A 21,534-nucleotide genomic window follows, 5' to 3' on the forward strand; every position below is an offset into this window, starting at 1 on the left:
TGCTGACTAGTGCATCATCTGCACTCGCCATCCGCGTGGATTCATCGAAGGCACGCAAAACGAGGCAGATGTCCTTCATAGAGGCCCACTCAATGGTGCTGAAGTGTGAACGGCGCACAGTGCGACTTGTTTGCGCCTGATGCAGCTGGTACTCCATGACTGCTGCCTGCTGCTCACACAACCGCTCCAACATATGTAACGTTGAATTCCACCGGGTGGGTAGGTCACATATGATGCGATTTTCCGGAAGGCCAAATCGTCGCTGCAGAGCAGCGAGGCGCGATCTTGCCGTGCTGGAACGTCGCAAGTGAGCGCACTCTATGCGGACCTTGTGCAACAGTGCATCAAGATCCGGATAGTCCCTCAGAAAGCTCTGCACGACCAAGTTAAGCACATGTGCCAGACATGGGATGTGTGTGAGGTTGCCTAGGCCAAGAGCTGCCACCAGATTTCGGCCATTGTCACACACTACCAAGCCCGGCTTGAGATTCACTGGCCCAAACCACACATCGCTCTCCAGCTTGATAGCATTCCAGAGCTCCTGCGCTGTGTGGCTTCGATTCCCCAAAGAAATTAATTTGAGTACAGCCTGTTGACGTTTGGCCACGGCTGTGCTCATATCGGTCGTAACAGTCTCCTGCTCTGCTGTTTCTGAGGAACTTGAGTAGGAGGAGGAGTCTATGTGTACAGACTGGAGTCCTGCAATCCGTGGCGTTGGAAGAACACGTACAGCGCCACTCTCCAGATCTGTACCCGGCTCCACAACATTGACCCAGTGGGCAGTGAGGGAAAGGTATCGTCCCTGTCCATGGTTACTGGTCCACGCATCGGTAGTCAGGTGGACCTTGCTACTAACGGCGTTTAGTAGCGCATGTTTTATTTTGCCCTCAACATGTTTCTGCAGGGCAGGGACGGCTCGCCTGCTGAAATAAAAGCGGCTGGGCACGTTGTATTGGGGGACTGCCAATGCCATTAAGTCCCGGAAGGTGTCAGTGTCCACCAGCCTGAATGACAGCATTTCAACTGCCAGAAGTTTGGTAATGCCAGCATTCAGAGACTGTGCTCGGGGATGGTTTGCCGAGTAAGGGCGCCTATTATCACATGCCTGTGCTACCGATGGCTGTGATGGATGGGAACGTGCTGCTATGGGTGGAATCTGACAGGGTCTCCGGACAACAGTGGCAGAGGTTCTTCCTTGGCGATCCTGTGAGGAAGCCGAACCAGCAGTGTGTGAGCTGGAGGAAGAGGCCCCAACACGAACTGAAGAGGTGGTAGGTGGTGCTGTACGTTGGCCTACGTCTTCAGGGTGTCTCTGCAACTCCAACTTGTGCTTGGTGCGCACATGTTTCCACATATTTGTGGTATTGAGGTTGCTGACATTTCTCCCTCTTCGGTGCTCTGATCCTGAGAGGATGCGGAAGTAATTGAAGTCGATGCGTTAGCTGCCATCCATCCGACAACGGCTTCAATTTGTTCCTCCCACAGCAGTGGGGTACGTTGAGGTCCTACAAAGCTGCGCATAAAGGACTGTTGCCTGCTAAAACTGGGGGATGCTGATCCACTGGTGCCCGCAGCAGGCCCAGAATCCCCACGTCCTCTACCTGCTGAATCCCCACATCCTCTCCCTGCAGAATCCCCACGTCCTCTCCCTGCTGAAACTCCACGCCCACGCCCACGCGCCTTACTCCCTGCCTTCTTCATCTTGCCAGACTGCTTAAGATAGGCAGAAAAGTACAAAGGGGGGCCTTAGTGTGCTTATTCCTGAACAGCTGGTTACAGGTACAAGAAACACTAATTTTATGAAGTGTGTGTATGTGGACTACACTTTAATAGGAGCTGATGTGGCCTACACAAGTTCCAAATGTAGTGTTTGGTGAACTTTTTTTGTGGTTTCTTTGTTGGAAACAAACTCAAAGTATGTGAACAAAGAATTGAAACTGATAGTATCACCAACGTTTTGGAGCTATTACAATGCAGGCAGGTAACCTACAATGCAAAAGATGAGGCTCCAAAAAAATTGGGTAATACAAATCTGGCTGCGCCGGCAGGGCACAAGCCAGAAAAAAAGGCTCCTCTATCTACTCCTATATAGTGTTTGCAACCAACCAATGTTGATGGATACGGATGGATGCACACTAATAGGAGAAGAAAAAATGAGCTGCACTCAAAGACAAATATGTGTGAGGCAGTGACGCACGTTGAGCGTCCTACAACCAGACGTAGCTGCAGGACACTCTACTCAGCGTGAGCTGCACTCACACACAGTCAGAGACCTCTCAGACAGCCGTCAACAGTGCAGCTAATTGGGCACTGGCACTGACAGACTGCAGAAAGGCTCCGCTGTGTACTCCTATATAGTGTTTGCAACCACCGTAGATGGAGACTGATGGATGCACACTAATAGAAGAAAAAATGAGCTGCACTCAAATAAAAATATGTGTGAGGCACTGACGCACGCTGAGCGTCCTACAGCCAGACGTAGCTGCAGGACACACTACTCAGCGTGAGCTGCACTCACACACAGTCAGAGACCTCTCTGACAGCCGTGAACAGTGCAGCAAAGTGGACACTAGCACTGAAAGGCTGCAGAAAGGCTCCGCTGTCTACTACTAGTGTTTGCAACCAACGTATATGGATACGGATGGAAGCACACTAGATTGAAATTATGTAAAAAATGCAGCTCAAAAAATAAAAGATGTATGAGGCAGCAGTGATCACACTGGGTGGCCTACAGCCTGACGTGGCTGCAGGACCCACTCCACAGGGTGAGCTGCACTCACACAGCCCTTGCAGACAGCTGTGAACACTGCTGCTAGGGCAAAGAAGGCTACAGTGGTGGTTTATGTAGCCTGGGTAAAGCACTAGATGTTTGGTGGAATCGCTATTTCTAACTGTCCCTCACAGTCTTCTACAGCAGCCTGTCCCTAACTGAATTCACAGCAGAGTGACCAGAAATGGCGGCTGCGGTGGCTTTTATAGTGCATCATGACATCATTTCGGCAGCCAATCACAGCCATGCCAATAGTTAACATGCCTACATGCCTAACAGGATGTGCCCACACTTCGGAGGATTCCCATTGGCTTAATCAAAGCAAGCAGGCTCATAGCATGATGGGAACTTCCGATTCCGATTCCGGAATCCGATATGACAAAAGTATCGGAAGTCAGTATCGGAATTCCGATACCGCTAATATCGGCCGATACCCGATACTTGCGGTATCGGAATGCTCAACACTAGTTGTCACGTTCACCTCACACGCGAACGGTCCCCAGTTCGAAACTGGATAGAAGCATGACATTAGGCGTTGATATTAAAGCTTTTGACGTTGAGTCTCTGTTCTCGATGGCTCGTCATGACCACAGTAACCTTCCGCAGCCGGTTTCTGTAGTGTAGTGGTTATCACATTCGCCTAACATGCGAAAGGTCCCCAGTTCGAAACTGGGCAGAAACATGCTGTTACCCTTTGGTACCCAAGCTTTTGACTTTCAGTTCTTGATCTCGATTGCTTGTTGTCACCACAGTAAGCGCTTGCATCTGGTTTCTGTAGTGTAGCGGTTATCACGTTTGCCTCACATGCGATAGGTCCCCAGTTTGAAACTGGGCAGAAACACAGCTTTTTCTCTTGGAAAACGATCTTTTTGACTTTCAGTGCTTGTTCTTTATTGCTTGCTATGACCACAGCATTTTTTGCTTGTTTGAATCGGTTGGATTCTGTAGTGTAGCGGTTATCACGTTTGCTTTACACGCGAAAGGTCCTCAGTTCAAAACTGGGCAGAAACACAGCGTTCCTCTTGCAAACTAGCGCTTTTGACAATGAGTGCTTGATCGTTAATGCTTGCCATGACCACAGTAAATGCTCTTGTCTGGTTACTGTAGTGTAGTGATTGTCCTGTTTGCCATCCTCCTGAAAGTTCCCTGTTTTGATCCCGGGCAGAAACATGTGGCTTTTCTTTATTTTGATCACAAACGTATATTGTTGGCTTAATTAGCCTTAGTTAGCATATTCTATTACTGGTTTAATGAGCATTACTTTTACCAATGTGATTATTTCTACCCGTTTTTGCTTTTGGCAAGCATGTGTGTTTTTGACAGTGTCTAAGTGTTCCTAATTCAAGTAACACCTGATAGGACCAAGGTGCGAAAGCAGGCATCTAGGTGCTTTTTCTTTTTGGCTTTTGGACAAAGGCATGAGAATGTTTTGTGGAGCATAGTTTTGTTTCCCTGTTTGTTCTTTTTCTCCAATAGCCTGACAAATGAAAGGTTCCTGTGTTGCAAAATGCACTTTGTCCTGTCTTCAGACATAGAGGAAGACCTCTTGACTTTGGCTGGCTGTTTTTTTCTTTTTCAAGTTCATTTCAGCATGTTTAAACATCTTTATCTTTGCATGGAGTTTCTGAAGTGTAGTGGTTGTCACGTTCACCTCACACGTGAACGGTTCCCAGTTCGAAACTGGATAGAAGCATGACATTAGGCGTTGATATTAAAGCTTTTGACGTTGAGTCTTTGTTCTCGATGGCTCATCATGACCACAGTAACCTTCCGCATCCGGTTTCTGTAGTGTAGTGGTTATCATGTTCGCCTAACACGCGAAAGTTCCCCAGTTCGAAACTGGGCAGAAACACGCTGTTACCCTTTGGTATCCAAGCTTTTGACTTTCAGTTCTTGATCTCGATTGCTTGTTGTCACCACAGTAAGCACTTGCATCCGGTTACTGTAGTGTATCGGTTATCACGTTCTCCTCACACGCGAAAGGTCCCCAGTTCGAAACTGGGCAGAAACACAGCTTTTATTTCTCTTGGAAAATGATCTTTTTGACTTTCAGTGCTTGTTCTTTATTGCTTGCCATGACCACAGCATTTTTTGTTTGTTTGAATCGGTTTGTTGCTGTAGTGTAGCGGTTATCAAGTTCGCTTTACATGTGAAAGGTCCTCAGTTCGAAACTGGGCAGAAACACAGCGTTCCTCTTGCAAACTAGTGCTTTTGACAATGAGTGCTTGATCGTTAATGCTTGCCATGACCACAGTAAACGCTCTTGTCTGGTTACTGTAGTGTAGTGATTGTCCTGTTTGCCGTCCTGTTTGCCATCCTCCTGAAAGTTCCCTGTTTTGATCCCGGGCAGAAACATGTGGCTTTTCTTTATTTTGATCACAAACGTATATTGTTGGCTTAATTAGCCTTAGTTAGCATATTCTATTGCTGGTTTAATGAGCATTACTTTTACCAATGTGGTTATTTCTACCCGTTTTTGCTTTTGGCAAGCATGTGTGTTTTTGACAGTGTCTAAGTGTTCCTAATTCAAGTAACACCTGATAGGATCAAGGTGCGAAAGCAGGCATCTAGGTACTTTTTCTTTTTGGCTTTTGTACAAAGGCATGAGAATGTTTTGTGGAGCATGGTTTTGTTTCCCTGTTTGTTCTTTTTCTCCAATAGCCTGACAAATGAAAGGTTCCTGTGTTGCAAAATGCACTTTGTCCTGGGAATCTTTGTTGGGAATCTCTCTCAGGCAAAACTAACAGGTCAAGGAAATTCTTATCCTCTCTTGCTGACAACTTTATCTTCCAAAAGGTAAGGGAGAAAACAAGGGCAACTGCTACCTTGGATCTAATCCTTATAAACAGGGAGGAAATGGTTGAGGAGGTAAAAGTGGCTGGGACCCTAGGAGGTAGCGACCATGCTATTTTAGAATTTTGGATAACTAGAGGCGGAAGACCTGTGAAGACTCAGACGTCAAGGTTAGATTTCAGAAAGGCAGATTTTAAGGGATTCAGAAAGAGAATTGGAGGGATCCAATGGCTGGATATCCTTAAAGACAAAAATGTCCAGGAAGGATGGGAAATCTTGAAAAATGAAATTCTCAAAGCACAGTTGTTAACAATTCCGAAAAGAGGGAAGAATAGGAAGCAGTTAAGGAAACCAGGATGGATGAACACAGAACTTAAGCACATGCTAAAAAGGAAGAATAAAATGTTTATAAAATGGAAAGAGGGAGGCATATCTAAAGAAGAATATAATGCTGTCTGCAGAACCTGCAGGGCACAAATCAGATTATCTAAAGCTGAAAATGAATTGAGGCTTGCAAGAGATGTCAAAAGCAATAATAAAGGATTTTGGGGATATGTCAAAAGTAAAAGAAAAGTCAAAGATGCTATAGGATTTTTACAGGATGAAAATGATGAAATGGTAAGACAGGATGTTGAGAAGGCTGAACTTTTAAATTCCTATTTTGCATCTGTTTTCTCTCAGAAAGGAAATGTAACATCAACTGTTATTCACTGTCCTATTAAGGGAATAGAAGAATCCAGGATATCTATAAACAGAAAGATAGTGAGGAAACACTTAGCTAGCTTAAATGAATTCAAGTCTCCAGGTCCAGATGAATTACACCCCAGAGTACTGAAGGAGATAGCAGAAGAAATTTTTGAACCCCTCTCTATAATCTTTGAAAATTCTTGGAGAACAGGAGAAGTGCCAGAAGACTGGAGAAGAGCAAATGTTGTTCCTATCTTCAAAAAGGGGAAGAAGGTGGACCCAGGTAACTATAGGCCGGTGAGTCTGACTTCTATACCAGGAAAGATCTTTGAACAAATTATTAAACAACATGTATGTCAATACCTGGATAAGAATGAAGTGATTAAACAGAGTCAGCATGGGTTTGTAACTAATAAGTCATGTCAGACTAACTTAATTTCCTTCTATGACGGTATCACTGATTGGTTGGATCAAGGAAATGCTGTAGATATAGTATATCTTGACTTCAGCAAAGCATTTGACAAAGTCTCTCATACAATCCTTATTGAAAAAATGATTAAGTATGGAATGGACAAGGCAACTGTTAGGTGGATTCATAACTGGCTTAGTGATCGGACCCAAAGAGTGGTCGTAAATGGCTGCACATCCAGTTGGAAGAATGTCTCAAGTGGGGTACCACAGGGCTCTGTCCTGGGCCCTGTATTGTTCAACATCTTTATCAACGATTTAGATGAAGGAATTGAGGGTAAACTGATTAAATTTGCTGATGACACAAAGCTAGGAGGGATAGCTAATACTAGAGAAGAGAGAGAGAGGATTCAAAAAGATTTAAATAAACTGGAGAAGTGGGCAGCAACTAACAGAATGGTTTTTAACAGGGAGAAATGCAAAGTACTACATCTGGGCAATAAAAATGGAAAAAGCATATATAGAATGGGAGGAATAGGGCTTAGTGACAGCACATGTGAAAAAGACTTGGGTATACTAATAGATCACAGACTGAATATGAGTCAACAGTGTGATGCAGCAGCAAAAAAGGCAAATGCAATTCTAGGATGTATTAACAGAAGCATACAGTCTAGATCACGTGAAGTCATTATTTCCCTCTACTCCTCTTTGGTCAGACCTCATCTGGAATATTGTGTCCAGTTTTCGGCACCACATTTTAAAAAAGACATCAACAAACTGGAGCAAGTTCAGAAAAGAGCGACCAGAATGGTGACCGGTCTGCAAACCCTGTCTTATGAGGAAAGGTTGCAGGATTTGGGAATGTTTAGTTTGCAAAAGAGAAGACTGAGAGGAGACTTAATACTGTCTACAAATATCTAAAGGGCTGTCACATTGTAGAAGGATCAACTTTATTCTCATCTGCACAAGGAAAGACTAGAAGCAATGGGATGAAACTGAATGGGAGGAGACACAGATTAGATATTAGAAAAAACTTTTTGACAGTTAGAGTGATCAATGAGTGGAACAGGCTGCCACGAGAAGTGGTGAGTTCTCCTTCACTGGAAGTCTTCAAACAGAGGCTGGACAGACATCTGACTGGGATGATTTAGCGAATCCTGCTTTGAGCAGGGGGTTGGACCAGATGGCCCAGGAGGTCCCTTCCAACTCTACGATTCTATGATTCTGTCTTCAGACATAGAGGAAGACCTCTTGACTTTGGCTGGCTGTTTTTTTCTTTTTCAAGTTCATTTCAGCATGTTTAAACATCTTTAGCTTTGCATGGAGTTTCTGAAGTGTAGTGGTTGTCACGTTCGCCTCATACGCGAAAGGTCCCCAGTTCGAAACTGGGCAAAAACACAGCTTTTTCTCTTGGAAAACGATCTTTTTGACTTTCAGTGCTTGTTCTTTATTGCTTGCCATGACCACAGCATTTTTTGTTTGTTTGAATTGCTTGGTTTCTGTAGTGTAGCGGTTATCACGTTGACTTTACACGCGAAAGGTCCTCAGTTCGAAACTGGGCAGAAACACAGCGTTCCTCTTGCAAACTAGCGATTTTGACAATGAGTGCTTGATCTTTAATGCTTGCCATGACCACAGTAAACGCTCTTGTCTGGTTACTGTAGTGTAGTGATTGTCCTGTTTGCCATCCTCCTGAAAGTTCCCTGTTTTGATCCCGGGCAGAAACATGTGGCTTTTCTTTATTTTGATCACAAACGTATATTGTTGGCTTAATTAGCCTTAGTTAGCATATTCTATTGCTGGTTTAATGAGCATTACTATTACCAATGTGATTATTTCTACCCGTTTTTGCTTTTGGCAAGCATGTGTGTTTTTGACAGTGTCTAAGTGTTCCTCATTCAAGTAACACCTGATAGGATCAAGGTGCGAAAGCAGGCATCTAGGTGCTTTTTCTTTTTGGCTTTTGGACAAAGGCATGAGAATGTTTTGTGGAGCATGGTTTTGTTTCCCTGTTTGTTCTTTTTCTCCAATAGCCTGACAAATGAAAGGTTCCTGTGTTGCAAAATGCACTTTGTCCTGTCTTCAGACATAGAGGAAGACCTCTTGACTTTGGCTGGCTGTTTTTTTCTTTTTCAAGTTCATTTCAGCATGTTTAAACATCTTTAGCTTTGCATTGAGTTTCTGAAGTGTAGTGGTTGTCACATTCACCTCACACGCGAACGGTCCCCAGTTCAAAACTCGATTGAAGCATGACATTAGGCATTGATGTTAAAGCTTTTGACATTGAGTCTTTGTTCTCGATGGCTCGTCATGACCACAGTAACCTTCCGCAGCCGGTTTCTGTAGTGTAGTGGTTATCACGTTCGCCTAACACGCGAAAGGTCCCCAGTTCGAAACTGGGCAGAAACACGCTGTTACCCTTTGGTATCCAAGCTTTTGACTTTCAGTTCTTGATCTCGATTGCTTGTTGTCACCACAGTAAACGCTTGCCTCCGGTTTCTGTAGTGTAGCGGTTATCACGTTCGCCTCACACGCGAAAGGTCCTCACTTCGAAACTGGGCAGAAACACAGCTTTTCTCTTGGAAAACGATCTTTTTGACTTTCAGTGCTTGTTCTTTATTGCTTGCCATGACCACAGCATTTTTTGTTTGTTTGAATCAGTTGTTTTCTGTAGTGTAGCGGTTATCACGTTTGCTTTACATGTGAAAGGTCCTCAGTTCGAAACTGGGCAGAAACACAGCGTTCCACTTGCAAACTAGTGCTTTTGACAATGAGTGCTTGATCTTTAATGCTTGCCATGACCACAGTAAACGCTCTTGTCTGGTTACTGTAGTGTAGTGATTGTCCTGTTTGCCATCCTCCTGAAAGTTCCTTGTTTTGATCCCGGGCAGAAACATGTGGCTTTTTTTTATTTTGATCACAAACGTATATTGTTGGCTTAATTAGCCTTAGTTAGCATATTCTATTGCTGGTTTAATGAGCATTACTTTTACCGATGTGATTATTTCTACCCGTTTTTGCTTTTGGCAAGCATGTGTGTTTTTGACAGTGTCTAAGTGTTCCTAATTCAAGTAACACCTGATAGGATCAAGGTGCGAAAGCAGGCATCTAGGTGCTTTTTCTTTTTGGCTTTTGGACAAAGGCATGAGAATGTATTGTGGAGCATGGTTTTGTTTCCCTGTTTGTTCTTTTTCTCCAATAGCCTGACAAATGAAAGGTTCCTGTGTTGCAAAATGCACTTTGTCCTGTCTTCAGACATAGAGGAAGACCTCTTGACTTTGGCTGGCTGTTTTTTTCTTTTTCAAGTTCATTTCAGCATGTTTAAACATCTTTAGCTTTGCATGGAGTTTCTGAAGTGTAGTGATTGTCACGTTCACTTCACACGCGAACGGTCCCCAGTTCGAAACTGGATAGAAGCATGACATTAGGCGTTGATATTAAAGCTTTTGACGTTGAGTCTTTGTTCTCGATGGCTCGTCGTGACCACAGTAACCTCCCGCAGTCGGTTTCTGTAGTGTAGTGGTTATCACGTTCGCCTAACACGCGAAAGGTCCCCAGTTCGAAACTGGGCAGAAACACGCTGTTACCCTTTGGTATCCAAGCTTTTGACTTTCAGTTCTTGATCTCGATTGCTTGTTGTCACCACAGTAAGCGCTTGCTTCTGGTTTCTGTAGTGTAGCGGTTATCACGTTCACCTCACACGCGAAAGGTCCCCAGTTCGAAACTGGGCAGAAACACGGCTTTTCTCTTGGAAAACGATCTTTTTGACTTTCAGTGCTTGTTCTTTATTGCTTGCCATGACCACAGCATTTTTTTTTTGTTTGAATTGGTTGGTTTCTGTAGTGTAGCGGTTATCACGTTCGCTTTATATGCGGAAAGTCCTCCGTTCGAAACTGGGCAGAAACACAGCGTTCCTCTTGCAAACTAGTGCTTTTGACAATGAGTGCTTGATCTTTAATGCTTGCCATGACCACAGTAAATGCTCTTGTCTGGTTACTGTAGTGTAGTGATTGTCCTGTTTGCCATCCTCCTGAAAGTTCCCTGTTTTGGTCCCGGGCAGAAACATGTGGCTTTTCTTTATTTTGATCACAAACGTATATTGTTGGCTTAATTAGCCTTAGTTAGCATATTCTATTGCTGGTTTAATGAGCATTACTTTTACCAATGTGATTATTTCTACCCGTTTTTGCTTTTGGCAAGCATGTGTGTTTTTGACAGTGTCTAAGTGTTCCTAATTCAAGTAACACCTGATAGGATCAAGGTGCGAAAGCAGGCATCTAGGTGCTTTTTCTTTTTGGCTTTTGGACAAAGGCATGAGAATGTTTTGTGGAAAATGGTTTTGTTTCCCTGTTTGTTCTTTTTTCCAATAGCCTGACAAATGAAAGGTTCCTGTGTTGCAAAATGCACTTTGTCTTGTCTTCAGACAGAGAGGAAGACCTCTTGACTTTGGCTGGATGTTTTTTTCTTTTTCAAGTTTATTTCAGCATGTTTAAACATCTTTAGCTTTGCATGGAGTTTCTGAAGTGTAGTGGTTGTCACGTTCACCTCACACGCGAACGGTCCCCAATTCGAAACTGGATAGAAGCATGACATTAGGCGTTGATATTAAAGCTTTTAACATTGAGTCTTTGTTCTCGATGGCTCGTCATGACCACAGTAACCTTCCACAGCCGGTTTCTGTAGTGTAGTAGTTATCACGTTTGCTTAACACGCGAAAGGTCACCAGTTCGAAACTAGGCAGAAACACGCTGTTACCCTTTGGTATCCAAGCTTTTGACTTTCAGTTCTTGATCTCGATTGCTTGTTGTCACCACAGTAAGTACTTGCATCTGGTTTCTGTAGTGTAGTGGTTATCACGTTCGCCACACACGCGGAAGTTCACCAGTTCGAAACTGGGCAGAAACACGCTGTTACCCATTGGTATCTAAGCTTTTGACTTTCAGTTCTTGATCTCGATTGCTTGTCTCCACAGTAAGCGATTGCATCTGGTTTCTGTAGTGTAGCGGATATCACGTTCGCCTCACACGCGAAAGGTCCCCAGTTTGAAATTGGGCAGAAACACAGCTTTTTTTCTTGGAAAACGATCTTTTTGACTTTCAGTGCTTGTTCTTTATTGCTTGCCATGACCACAGCATTTTTTGCTTGTTTGAATCGGTTGGTTTCTGTAGTGTAGCGGTTATCAGGTTTGCTTTACACGCTAAAGGTCCTCAGTTCGAAACTGGGCAGAAACATTGCGTTCCTCTTGCAAAATAGCGCTTTTGACAATGAGTGCTTGATCTTTAATGCTTGCCATGACCACAGTAAACGCTCTTGTCTGGTTACTGTAGTGTAGTGATTGTCCTGTTTGCCATCCACCTGAAAGTTTCCTGTTTTGATCCCGGGCAGAAACATGTGGCTTTTCTTTATTTTGATCACAAACGTATATTGTTGGCTTAATTAGCCTTAGTTAGCATACTCTATTGCTGGTTTAATGAGCATTACTTTTACCAATGTGATTATTTCTACCCGTTTTTGCTTTTGGCAAGCATGTGTGTTTTTGACAGTGTCTAAGTGTTCCTAATTCAAGTAACACCTGATAGGATCAAGGTGCGAAAGCAGGCATCTAGGTGCTTTTTCTTTTTGACTTTTGGACAAAGACATGAGAATGTTTTGTGGAGCATGGTTTTGTTTCCCTGTTTGTTCTTTTTCTCCAATAGCCTGACAAATGAAAGGTTCCTGTGTTGCAAAATGCACTTTGTCCTGTCTTCAGACATAGAGGAAGACCTCTTGACTTTGGCTGGCTGTTTTTTTCTTTTTCAAGTTCATTTCAGCATGTTTAAACATCTTTAGTTTTGCATGGAGTTTCTGAAGTGTAGTGGTTGTCACGTTCACCTCACACGCGAACGGTCCCCAGTTCGAAACTGGATAGAAGCATGACATTAGGCGTTGATATTAAAGCTTTTGACGTTGAGTCTTTGTTCTCGATGGCTCGTCATGACCACAGTTACCTTCCGCAGCCGGTTTCTGTAGTGTAGTGGTTATCACTAGTGTTGAGCATTCCGATACCGCAAGTATCGGGTATCGGCCGATACTTGCTGTATCGGGATACCGACTTCCGATATTTTTTCAATGTCGGAATCGGAAGTTCAAAGTTGATTGACAGCCTGACGTCATAATGATGCGCGGTGTGTGAGCATCATGATGCACCGTCATTTTGGGCCTTCCGGGGGTCTCTGCCAGCCTGCCGGGGGGCTGTGTGGACAGCCCGGGGTCTGTACCGGCCTGCCGGGGGGCTGTGCCGGCCTGCCGGTGGTCTGTGCACCCTGTGGGGGTCTGTACCGGCCTGCCGCGGGGCTGTGCCGGCCTGCCGGGGGGCTGTGCTGATGTCCAGGGGTCTGTGCAAGCATCGTCCGATGGGACTATAAGTCCCATCTGGCGATGCCTGCTACCATGACAGTGATTGACACATTAGCCAATGGGAAATTCCCACACAGCAATGGCATAAAGTGAGACTAGGGACTTTTTTTTTTTTAAGTGGCGGAGGAATACAGTGCGGAAGGATACCTACCTTCCGTCATTGGATTCCTGCAGACCGTAGAGAACGGCAGCATCAGCTGATGCTGCAGTTCTCTACCCAAGATCGTCGTGGGACACACTCGTGGACTGCTTCGGATCGTGGGTGAGTATTTTTGTGGTTTGTTATGTTAATATTTATTCCGGAAAAGACAATGGCTTCGGGGAACAATGTGACAAGTATTGGTAAGTATGTTACTCTATGTTATATGTACTGTATGTCTATGTATGTATTGTATGAATGTATTGTATGTATGTAGTATATATGTGGTATGTATGTAGCATGCAGTATGTATGTAGCATGCATGTAGTATATATGTAGTATGTATGTAGCATGTAGTATGTATGTAGCATGCATGTAGTATATATGTGGTATGTATGTAGCATGTAGTATGTATGTAGCATGCATGTAGTATATATGTAGTATGTATGTAGCATGTAGTATGTATGTAACATGCATGTAGGATATATATGTAGTATGTATGTAGCATGTAGTATGTATGTAGCATGCATGTAGTATATATGTAGTATGTATGTAGCATGTAGTATGTATGTAGCATGCATGTAGTATATATGTAGTATGTATGTAGCATGTAGTATGTATGTAGCATGCATGTAGTATATATGTAGTATGTATGTAGCATGTAGTATGTATGTAGCATGCATGTAGTATATATGTAGTATGTATGTATGTAGCATGTAGTATGTATGTAGTATGTATGGGAGAAAACAAGGGGAACTGCTACCTTGGATCTAATCCTTATAAACAGGGAGGAAATGGTTGAGGAGGTAAAAGTGGCTGGGACCCTAGGAGGTAGCGACCATGCTATTTTAGAATTTTGGATTACTAGAGGTGGAAGACCTGTGAAGACTCAGACGTCAAGGTTAGATTTCAGAAAGGCAGATTTTAAGGGATTCAGAAAGAGAACTGGAGGGATCCAATGGCTGGATATCCTTAAAGACAAAAATGTCCAGGAAGGATGGGAAATCTTGAAAAATGAAATTCTCAAAGCACAGTTGTTAACAATTCCGAAAAGAGGGAAGAATAGGAAGCATTTAAGGAAACCAGGATGGGTGAACACAGAACTTAAGCACATGCTAAAAAGGAAGAAAAAAATGTTTATAAAATGGAAAGAGGGAGGCATATCTAAAGAAGAATATAATGCTGTCTGCAGAACCTGCAGGGCACAAATCAGATTAGCTAAAGCTGAAAATGAACTGAGGCTTGCAAGAGATGTCAAAAGCAATAATAAAGGATTTTGGGGATATGTCAAAAGTAAAAGAAAAGTCAAAGATGCTATAGGATTTTTACAGGATGAAAATGATGAAATGGTAAGACAGGATGTTGAGAAGGCTGAACTTTTAAATTCCTATTTTGCATCTGTTTTCTCTCAGAAAGGAAATGCAACATCAACTGTTATTCACTGTCCTATTAAGGGAATAGAAGAATCCAGGATATCTATAAACAGAAAGATAGTGAGGAAACACTTAGCTAACCTAAATGAATTCAAGTCTCCAGGTCCAGATGAATTACACCCCAGAGTACTGAAGGAGATAGCAGAAGAAATTTTTGAACCCCTCTCCATAATCTTTGAAAATTCTTGGAGAACAGGAGAAGTGCCAGAAGACTGGAGAAGAGCAAATGTTGTTCCTATCTTCAAAAAGGGGAAGAAGGTGGACCCAGGCAACTATAGGCCGGTGAGTCTGACTTCTATACCAGGAAAGATCTTTGAACAAATTATTAAACAACATGTATGTCAATACCTGGATAAGAATGAAGTGATTAAACAGAGTCAGCATGGGTTTGTAACTAATAAGTCATGTCAGACTAACTTAATTTCCTTCTATGACGGTATCACTGATTGGGTGGATCAAGGAAATGCTGTAGATATAGTATATCTTGACTTCAGCAAAGCATTTGACAAAGTCTCTCATACAATCCTTATTGAAAAAATGACTAAGTATGGAATGGACAAGGCAACTGTTTGGTGGATTCATAACTGGCTTAGGCCGGTTTCACACTAGCGCATTTTCAACGCGCGCACGGCCGGGGGTAGCTCCGCCCCCGATCCGGCTCTCTGCCCGGCGTGCCCGCCCCTTCCTTGTAGCGCCGCCTCCTGGCGGACAGCGGCGCCTGCGATCGGCGCACCCTATCTTTAGCATAGGGTGCGCCGATCGTGCGCAGGCCGTGCGCTAGTTGCGCTTTGACCTGCGCTGCGCACTTTTGACGGTGCGCCGTGCGCGCCAAAATCAAACTTTTCGGATTTTGGCGCGCACGGCGCACCGTCAAAAGTGCGCAGCGCAGGTCAAAGCGCAACTAGCGCACGGCCTGCGCACGATCGGCGCACCCTATGCTAAAGATAGGGTGCGCCGATCGCAGGCGCCGCTGTCCGCTAGGAGGCGGCGCTACAAGGAAGGGGCGGGCACGCCAGGCAGAGAGCCAGATCGGGGGCGGAGCTACCACCGGCCGTGCTGAAAATGCGCTAGTGTGAAACCGGCCTTAGTGATCGGACCCAAAGAGTGGTCGTAAATGGCTGCACATCCAGTTGGAAGAATGTCTCAAGTGGGGTACCACAGGGCTCTGTCCTGGGCCCTGTATTGTTCAACATCTTTATCAACGATTTAGATGAAGGAATTGAGGGTAAACTGATTAAATTTGCTGATGACACAAAGCTAGGAGGGATAGCTAATACTAGAGAAGAGAGAGAGAGGATTCAAAAAGATTTAAATAAACTGGAGAAGTGGGCAGCAACTAACAGAATGGTTTTTAACAGGGAGAAATGCAAAGTACTACATCTGGGCAATAAAAATGAAAAAAGCATATATAGAATGGGAGGAATAGGGCTAAGTGACAGCACATGTGAAAAAGACTTGGGTATACTAATAGATCGCAGACTGAATATGAGTCAACAGTGTGATGCAGCAGCAAAAAAGGCAAATGCAATTCTAGGATGTATTAACAGAAGCATACAGTCTAGATCACGTGAAGTCATTATTTCCCTCTACTCCTCTTTGGTCAGACCTCATCTGGAATATTGTGTCCAGTTTTGGGCACCACATTTTAAAAAAGACATCAACAAACTGGAGCAAGTTCAGAAAAGAGCGAGCTGAATGGTGACCGGTCTGCAAACCCTGTCTTATGAGGAAAGGTTGCAGGATTTGGGAATGTTTAGTTTGCAAAAGAGAAGACTGAGAGGAGACTTAATAGCTGTCTACAAATATCTAAAGGGATGTCACATTGTAGAAGGATCAACTTTATTCTCATTTGCACAAGGAAAGACTAGAAGCAATGGGATGAAACTGAATGGGAAGAGACACAGATTAGATATTAGAAAAAACTTTTTGACAGTTAGAGTGATCAATGAGTGGAACAGGCTGCCACGAGAAGTGGTGAGTTCTCCTTCAATGGAAGTCTTCAAACAGAGGCTGGACAGACATCTGACTGGGATGATTTAGCGAATCCTGCTTTGAGCAGGGGGTTGGACCAGATGGCCCAGGAGGTCCCTTCCAACTCTACGATTCTATGATTCTATGATTCTATGATTCTATGATTCTATGTAGCATGCATGTAGTATATATGTAGTATGTATGTAGCATGTAGTATGTATGTAGCATGCATGTAGTATATATGTAGTATGTATGTATGTAGCATGTAGTATGTATGTAGCATGCATGTAGTATGTATGTAGCATGCATGTAGTATGTATGTGGTATGTATGTAGCATGTAGCATGCATGTAGTATGTATGTAGTATGTATGTAGTATGTATGTAGTATGTATGTGGTATGTATGTAGCATGTAGCATGCATGTAGTATGTATGTAGTATATATGTGGAATGTATGTAGCATGTAGTATGTATGTAGCATGTAGTATGTATGTAGCATGCATGTAGTATATATGTAGTATGTATGTATGTAGCATGTAGTATGTATGTAGCATGCATGTAGTATGTATGTAGCATGCATGTAGTATGTATGTGGTATGTATGTAGCATGTAGCATGCATGTAGTATGTATGTAGTATGTATGTAGTATGTATGTGGTATGTATGTAGCATGTAGCATGCATGTAGTATGTATGTAGTATATATGTGGTATGTATGTAGCATGTAGTATGTATGTAGCATGCAGTATGTATGTAGCATGCATGTAGTATATATGTAGTATGTATGTAGCATATATGTAGTATGTATGTAGCATGTAGTATGTATGTAGCATGCAGTATGTATGTAGCATGCATGTAGTATATATGTAGTATGTATGTAGTATATATGTAGTATGAATGTAGCATGTATGTAGCATGTATTTTTTTTTTTTTTTTTTTACATTCAACACATTAGCCGGATGATGGGACTACTACTGTCCCATAATTGGCTAATGTGTCAATCACTGTCATGGTAGCAGGCATCGCCCGATGGGACTTGTAGTCCCATCGGACGATGCCTGCACAGACCCCCGAAGCCTGCACAGACCACCGGCAGGCCGGCACAGCCCCCCGGCAGGCCGGCACAGCCCCCCGGAGCCTGCACAGGCCACCGGCAGGCCGGCACAGCCCCCCGGCAGGCCGGCACAGCCCCCCGGAGCCTGCACAGCCCCCCGGCAGGCCGGCACAGACCACCGGAGCCTGCACAGACCCCCTGGCAGGCCGGCACAGCCCCCCGAAAGGCCCGTACAGACCCCAGAGAGGCTGTACAAGGCAAAAACAGGGTTTTTCTTATTCCGATACCGGAAGTCCCATAGACTTGAATGGGACTTCCGGTATCGGAATCGGCGATACCGATACTTTTTTTAAAGATCGGCCGATCCATTCCGATCCGATACTTTGAAGTATCGGACGGTATCGCTCAACTCTAGTTATCACGTTCGCCTAACACGCGAAAGGTCCCCAGTTCGAAACTGGGCAGAAACACGCTGTTACCCTTTGGTATCCAAGCTTTTGACTTTCAGTTCTTGATCTCGATTGCTTGTTGTCACCACAGTAAGCACTTGCATCCGGTTTCTGTAGTGTAGCGGTTATCACGTTCGCCTCACACGCGAAAGGTCCCCAGTTCGAAACTGGGCAGAAACACAGCTTTTTCTCTTGGAAAACGATCTTTTTGACTTTCAGTGCTTGTTCTTTATTGCTTGCCATGACCACAGCATTTTTTGTTTGTTTTAATCGGTTGGTTTCTGTAGTGTAGCGGTTATTACGTTCGCTTTACACGCGAAAGGTCCACAGTTCGAAACTGGGCAGAAACACAGCGTTTCTCTTGCAAACTAGCGCTTTTGACAATGAGTGCTTGATCTTTAATGCTTGACATGACCACAGTAAACGCTCTTGTCTGGTTACTGTAGTGTAGTGATTGTCCTGTTTGCCATCCTCCTGAAAGTTCCCTGTTTTGATCCCGGGCAGAAACATGTGGCTTTTCTTTATTTTGATCACAAACGTATATTGTTGGCTTAATTAGCCTTAGTTAGCATATTCTATTGCTGGTTTAATGAGCATTACTTTTACCAATGTGATTATTTCTACCCGTTTTTGCTTTTGGCAAGCATGTGTGTTTTTGACAGTGTCTAAGTGTTCCTAATTCAAGTAACACCTAATAGGATCAAGGTGCGAAAGCAGGCATCTAGGTGCTTTTTCTTTTTGGCTTTTGGACAAAGGCATGAGAATGTTTTGTGGAGCATGGTTTTGTTTCCCTGTTTGTTCTTTTTCTCCAATAGCCTGACAAATGAAAGGTTCCTGTGTTGCAAAATGCACTTTGTCCTGTCTTCAGACATAGAGGAAGACCTCTTGACTTTGGCTGGCTGTTTTTTTCTTTTTCAAGTTCATTTCAGCATGTTTAAACATTTTTAGCTTTGCATGGAGTTTCTGAAGTGTAGTGGTTGTCACGTTCATCTCACAAGCGAACGGTCCACAGTTCGAAACTAGATAGAAGCATGACATTAGGCGTTGATATTAATGCGTTTGACGTTGAGTCTTTGTTCTCGATGGCTCGTCATGACCACAGTAACCTTCCGCAGCCGGTTTCTGTAGTGTAGTGGTTATCACGTTCGCCTAACGCGCGAAAGGTCCCCAGTTCGAAACTGGGCAGAAACACGCTGTTCCCCTTTGGTATCCAAGCTTTTGACTTTCAGTTCTTGATCTTGATTGCTTGTTGTCACCACAGTAAGCACTTGCATCCGGTTTCTGTAGTGTAGCGGTTATCACGTTCGCCTCACACGCGAAAGGTCCCCAGTTCGAAACTGGGCCTAAACACAACTTTTTCTCTTGGTAAACGATCTTTTTGACTTTCAGTGCTTGTTCTTTATTGCTTGCCATGACCACAGCATTTTTTGTTTGTTAGAATGGGTTGGTTTCTGTAGTGTAGCGGTTATCACGTTCGCTTTGCACGCGAAAGGTCCTCAGTTCGAAACTGGGCAGAAACACAGCGATTCTCTTGCAAACTAGCGCTTTTGACAATGAGTACTTGATCTTTAATGCTTGACATAACCACAGTAAACGCTCTTGTCTGGTTACTGTAGTGTAGTGATTGTCCTGTTTGCCATCCTCCTGAAAGTTCCCTGTTTTGATCCCGGGCAGAAACATGTGGCTTTTCTTTATTTTGATCACAAACGTATATTGTTGGCTTAATTAGCCTTAGTTAGCATATTCTATTGCTGGTTTAATGAGCATTACTTTTACCAATGTGATTATTTCTACCCGTTTTTGCTTTTGGCAAGCATGTGTGTTTTTGACAGTGTCTAAGTGTTCCTAATTCAAGTAACACCTGATAGGATCAAGGTGCGAAAGCAGGCATCTAGGTTCTTTTTCTTTTTGGCTTTTGGACAAAGGCATGAGAATGTTTTGTGGAGCATGGTTTTGTTTCCCTGTTTGTTCTTTTTCTCCAATAGCCTGACAAATGAAAGGTTCCTGTGTTGCAAAATGCACTTTGTCCTGTCTTCAGACATAGAGGAAGACCTCTTGACTTTGGCTGGCTGTTTTTTTCTTTTTCAAGTTCATTTCAGCATGTTTAAACATCTTTAGCTTTGCATGGAGTTTCTGAAGTGTAGTGGTTGTCACGTTCACCTCAAACGCGAACGGTCCCCAGTTCGAAACTCGATAGAAGCATGACATTAGGCGTTGATATTAAAGCTTTTGACGTTGAGTCTTTGTTCTCGATGGCTCGTCATGACCACAGTAACCTTCCGCAGCCGGTTTCTGTAGTAGAGTGGTTTTCACGTTCGCCTAACACGCGAAAGGTCCCCAGTTCAAAACTGGGCAGAAACACGCTGTTACCCTTTAGTATCCAAGCTTTTGACTTTCAGTTCTTGATCTCGATTGCTTGTTGTCACCACAGTAAGCGCTTGCATCCGGTTTCTGTAGTGTAGCGGTTATAACTTTCGCCTCACACTCGAAAGGTCCCCAGTTCGAAACTGGGCAGAAACACAGCTTTTTCTCTTGGAAAACGATCTTTTTGACTTTCAGTGCTTGTTCTTTATTGCTTGCCATGACCACAGCATTGTTTGTTTGTTTGAATCGGTTGGTTTCTGTAGTGTAGTGGTTATCACGTTCGCTTTACACGCGAAAGGTCCTCAGTTCAAAACTGGGCACAAACACAGCGTTCCTCTTGCAAACTAGCGCTTTTGACAATGAGTGCTTGATCTTTAATGCTTGCCATGACCACAGTAAACGCTCTTGTCTGGTTACTGTAGTGTAGTGATTGTCCTGTTTGCCATCCTCCTGAAAGTTCCCTGTTTTGATCCCGGGCAGAAACATGTGGCTTTTCTTTATTTTGATCACAAACGTATATTGTTGGCTTAATTAGCCTTAGTTAGCATATTCTATTGCTGGTTTAATGAGCATTACTTTTACCAATGTGATTATTTCTACCCGTTTTTGCTTTTGGCAAGCATGTGTGTTTTTGACAGTGTCTAAGTGTTCCTAATTCAAGTAACACCTGATAGGATCAAGGTGCGAAAGCAGGCATCTAGGTGCTTTTTCTTTTTGGCTTTTGGACAAAGGCATGAGAATGTTTTGTGGAGCATGGTTTTGTTTCCCTGTTTGTTCTTTTTCTCCAATAGCCTGACAAATGAAAGGTTCCTGTGTTGCAAAATGCACTTTGTCCTGTCTTCAGACATAGAGGAAGACCTCTTGACTTTGGCTGGCTGTTTTTTTCTTTTTCAAGTTCATTTCAGCATGTTTAAACATCTTTAGCTTTGCATGGAGTTTCTGAAGTGTAGTGGTTGTCACGTTCACCTCAAACGCGAACGGTCCCCAGTTCGAAACTCGATAGAAGCATGACATTAGGCGTTGATACTAAAGCTTTTGACGTTGAGTCTTTGTTCTCGATGGCTCGTCATGAC

At 43.6% G+C, this 21,534-nt stretch overlaps 10 non-coding genes across 10 annotated transcripts; all 10 read left to right on the forward strand.

The window, feature by feature from the left end:
• Positions 1 to 3,379: 3,379 nt before the first annotated feature.
• Positions 3,380 to 3,452, forward strand: TRNAV-AAC (transfer RNA valine (anticodon AAC)). The gene has a single exon. It is a non-coding gene; the product is annotated as a tRNA-Val (tRNA).
• Positions 3,453 to 4,549: 1,097 nt separating this feature from the next.
• On the forward strand, positions 4,550 to 4,622 carry TRNAV-AAC (transfer RNA valine (anticodon AAC)). Its single transcript has one exon. It is a non-coding gene; the product is annotated as a tRNA-Val (tRNA).
• A 4,372-nt stretch (positions 4,623 to 8,994) lies between these two features.
• TRNAV-AAC (transfer RNA valine (anticodon AAC)) lies at positions 8,995 to 9,067 on the forward strand. The gene has a single exon. It is a non-coding gene; the product is annotated as a tRNA-Val (tRNA).
• A 1,096-nt stretch (positions 9,068 to 10,163) lies between these two features.
• On the forward strand, positions 10,164 to 10,236 carry TRNAV-AAC (transfer RNA valine (anticodon AAC)). Its single transcript has one exon. It is a non-coding gene; the product is annotated as a tRNA-Val (tRNA).
• An 86-nt stretch (positions 10,237 to 10,322) lies between these two features.
• Positions 10,323 to 10,395, forward strand: TRNAV-CAC (transfer RNA valine (anticodon CAC)). The gene has a single exon. It is a non-coding gene; the product is annotated as a tRNA-Val (tRNA).
• Positions 10,396 to 18,204: 7,809 nt separating this feature from the next.
• TRNAV-CAC (transfer RNA valine (anticodon CAC)) lies at positions 18,205 to 18,277 on the forward strand. Its single transcript has one exon. It is a non-coding gene; the product is annotated as a tRNA-Val (tRNA).
• A 97-nt stretch (positions 18,278 to 18,374) lies between these two features.
• On the forward strand, positions 18,375 to 18,447 carry TRNAV-UAC (transfer RNA valine (anticodon UAC)). Its single transcript has one exon. It is a non-coding gene; the product is annotated as a tRNA-Val (tRNA).
• Positions 18,448 to 19,215: 768 nt separating this feature from the next.
• Positions 19,216 to 19,288, forward strand: TRNAV-AAC (transfer RNA valine (anticodon AAC)). The gene has a single exon. It is a non-coding gene; the product is annotated as a tRNA-Val (tRNA).
• A 256-nt stretch (positions 19,289 to 19,544) lies between these two features.
• Positions 19,545 to 19,617, forward strand: TRNAA-UGC (transfer RNA alanine (anticodon UGC)). The gene has a single exon. It is a non-coding gene; the product is annotated as a tRNA-Ala (tRNA).
• A 1,097-nt stretch (positions 19,618 to 20,714) lies between these two features.
• On the forward strand, positions 20,715 to 20,787 carry TRNAV-UAC (transfer RNA valine (anticodon UAC)). The gene has a single exon. It is a non-coding gene; the product is annotated as a tRNA-Val (tRNA).
• The last annotated feature ends 747 nt before the right edge of the window (positions 20,788 to 21,534 follow it).

The sequence above is a fragment of the Dendrobates tinctorius genome, unplaced genomic scaffold (assembly GCF_039654945.1).
Source record: "Dendrobates tinctorius isolate UK_male_01 unplaced genomic scaffold, ASM3965494v1 ptg000432c, whole genome shotgun sequence".
Classification (NCBI taxonomy): domain Eukaryota; kingdom Metazoa; phylum Chordata; class Amphibia; order Anura; family Dendrobatidae; genus Dendrobates; species Dendrobates tinctorius.